Below are 3,799 nucleotides of genomic sequence, written 5' to 3'. Positions count from 1 at the left end.
GAAAGCCGGTGCTACCATATTCTTCTTTGTTCTGAAATGGGTGCTGCTAAATTTAGTCCTGTGTTGAATTATATATTTATTGCAACCTCATAGATTAACTTTAATTATCATGGCTAAAGAATTTATATTCATATTCTAGTCTTAAACCAGACTAGAATATCATTTATTTAATTTTGGAATGGTCTCTTGTATGAATTCAGGCAACTGTGGTTCACTCAGTAATGGGTTTTAAACGAGATCTTAAAATAGTGTACAAGTAGTTTTCAATTTATGATCACAATTGGGAGCAGAATTCTGTTGCCAAGCAAGGTTGGCTTATCTGATTTTACGATAATTTCTTGCTATGTTTGTTAAGGGAATCACTGTTGTTAAATGAATCTGTTTTCCCCCATTGATAGCTTTTCAGAAGCTGGCTGGGTAGGTCTCAAATGGCAATCACTTGAACCCAGGACACTGCAACTGTTATGAATACATGCTGATTGCCAGGTCCCTTGATTTTGATCACACAAGAGATTCCCCCAAACTGTGGGGATGTTGCAACAATTGTAAGTGTAAGGGATCAGTTTTAAACCACTTTTTTTTAGCAGTTATAATTTAGAACAGTGACTAAACAAATGGTTGTAAGTCAACTACCTGTATAAACCTACCATTAAGAATAGCCTAAAACACATAACTAATTATGCAGTTATATAATTGAATCATATTCAAAAAAGTATTATTAGAATGTAATAAGATATCTGAACAGTCTCTAATAGGAGATAAAACCACAATACCATAAATAATGAACTTTTGCTTTCTGTATTTGCTGACTGCGTTTATACTCAATTGCATATATAGAAAAGAAAAACAATACATTCTTAAAAATTGTTCAATTTCAAATTCTATCCTATTAAAACCTGACTGATAGAAAACTAAGGGCTTTATAAGCATTTGCATTTTTTTCTGATGACACTAATAAAATCCATAATTCTCCCTTTCTAATACCTATATTTCCCTTAAGAGTGTGAGGCATAATCTATAGGAAAGACATATTCATATCATTTGGTGTCCTTACATTATGTATTTTTTTTATGTTTTTATGGGTACCTAAGGAAAAATATAAAGAAGGAAGCACCGTACAAAGATTAGGATTCTAGGTATAACAGGTTTTACAACTACTATGTTCATGCTGGGTGAAAGGTATTTTCCTACTTCAAATCCAATATACCTATGGCTTAGATTGTAAATATAGTACAATGCTGGATTCTTGATTTCCTTTTTTATTTTGGCATGCATCAGTCACAATAATCATGTATTTTTATGATTGTGATCACTTTTTCCTGGAAGAAGGACAGAGCAACTGAGCATTAATGAGTAGAAGGGAATCTCAAGAAGCTGAACAGTAGAACAAAGAAACATTTGTCAGAAACTTTCAGAATGCGAGATTGGCAAGATTGTAGCTGATAGGCCATAGTCCAAGCGATTCCCTCCCACTGTTGAAAAGTTGAGAAGGGAAGTTCCTTGGCAACTAAGGTCACTCCAGAGGAGCCCAAAGGTGGAGCAGAGGAGATGGGCTGGAAATGCAAATTCTCTAGAGGACTTCCTAAGTGGCATGGCTCTTTTGCAGCATGTAGCTCTCTAATCACCATGGACTGAAGAAGGCTGATGTCCAGAAGATAGAATTAACTAAAGCTGGCCAATGAACGCTATGTCGAACTCCACATCAGTCGTCAACGTTGGCTTAGGAGTCTAGGTATTAGACCAGTGGTTCTCAACCTGTGGGTCGGGACCCCATTTGGGGTCGAACGACCATTTCACGGGGGTTGCCAAACAATGCAGTCTGCCATTTTTTCCCCCTTTTCCTTAGCTGTGCTACTCCCTTTTATTCTATTGGCTTTTGAAAGCCAATAGAATAGACTCTCTTGAATAGAGTCTAATTCTATTGGCTTTCAAAAGCCAATAGGAATTGTCCAGGCTGTCTCTGCCCTGCTGAGCCCGCCAAAAGTCCCATTCTGCAAACGGTGCTGCAAGTTGTCTGCAGCGAAGGCGAGCTGTCTGGAAGTTTCCACCCCTCCCTGCTGAGCAACTACTAAAAATGTAAGACCAGGGGTGGGAGGTAGGAGGCCGGCAGGCGCAGGGAGGTTGCTGGCACACGTGGGGCCCGGTGGGTGCCTTACCTCCCTTGGGCTGGGCCAGCTGGTGGCCTAGCCGGTGGTCGGCCTGCTCCGTCTCTGCCGCTTGCCAACTACGCCTTGGCCAGCGCAGGGGGCAGCACCACGCATATGCGGCGCTCCCGGGCAGGGAAAGTCCTCGACTTACGACCGGTTGGGTAGTCCTCAACTTATGACCAGTTGGAGGTCGCGACATTAAAAAGGTTGAGAACCACTGTATTAGACACAGACAAACCCATATACACCAGTTGAAAACGTAGTAGCTGAAAGGAAAAATGGCATATTACATACAATGAAGGACTCACTACTTGCAGATGCAGGCATGAGTAGAGGGTACTGGGGAGAAGCCATAAAACGGCTAATTATTTAATAAATAGATTATAGAGTTCAGCTGTGAACGAAACTCCATATTTTTTGTTATACAGTAAGAAACCCTAATTGGCTCACCTAAGAATTATTGGTAGTTATGCCTGGGTCCATAATCCTAAGAGCATTAGAAGGAAGGAACAGAAAAAGACCAGAAAACTGAGGTTTATAGGATATAAGCCAGGATACAAGGAGTATAGGTTTACTGATGGAACTCAGAAAGTTGTGATTTCACGTTCTGCCAGTTTTGTAGAGCATAGTAATTGGGATAGAGTACATGCCAACACAGAGGTGTTTATTCCATCACATAGTGATGGATCTCAGGAAGGAGGAGCTACAGAAGACCCATCATGAGAGAAAATGGGTAGCAAGTCAGAAACTGTAAATATAAAGGAAGAGAGACCTGACATGAAAAGTGAAGACACAGAAGCACAGGAACAGGTGGGTGGTCGGAACAAATTAATAAAGGAGTACCTCCTGATAGATAAAAGGTTAAAGTATGTAGTATGTGTTATGAACTTCGCAATTACCAAAAAATGATGTCCTTACTGAAAACAGAGTGAGAAAAATGGAAAGAAGCCATGGACAGGGAAATAGAATCTATGGATGTGTCTCTAGTGTTCTCGCCTATGAGATTACCAGAAGGAAAAAAGGCCATGGATGTAAGTTGGTATATAAAAAAGAAGGTGATATAAAAAATAATGAACTGCAATACGAGGCAAGACTAGTAGCACAGGGATTCACAAAAAGAAAATAATTTGGCTGATATATTAATGAAGCCTTTGAATTCAGACAAGTATCAAAATTGGGTAAAGAAGTTCAGACTAGCAGCTATTCAGCTCTAAATGGGAGGAGTGTCAAGGTAATTACAAATTCTTTCCATTTTCATAGCTGATTTCTGATTTCTGGGAAGCCTGAAAGCAATGGATCAGCCTTGCAATTTTCAGATGTTAGCCTTCATTTAGTGACATCCGAGCGATGATCCCCAGCCCATTCTTACCTCCTTTGAAAGTCTGGGGCCTGCGGTGATCTCATAAAGCTGGGGTTTGCTCTTGGAGACAGGATTAGGCCAAGTGAAACTGGACCTTCGTAAGAGGGTTTCCTCAGAAAGGCAAGGGAAAGGGACTATTCCTGCTAAGATGGGGATATTTGGCCAATCCCCCAGAGGAAACGGGCCCTACTCTGAATCTGCTCCATAGGCTCATGAGGACATTTCCGCAAGACTCACCTAGCCAATTTCCTCCAGTGAGGGATGGCCCAAGTGCATGCCCTTTCCTTCGCTG

Source organism: Crotalus tigris, unplaced genomic scaffold (assembly GCF_016545835.1).
Source record: "Crotalus tigris isolate CLP2741 ecotype Arizona unplaced genomic scaffold, ASM1654583v1 scf7180000017737.1785205, whole genome shotgun sequence".
In the NCBI taxonomy this organism is placed as follows: domain Eukaryota; kingdom Metazoa; phylum Chordata; class Lepidosauria; order Squamata; family Viperidae; genus Crotalus; species Crotalus tigris.
The sequence above is the reverse complement of the archived record's forward strand: the minus strand, read 5'-3'. Positions refer to the sequence as shown.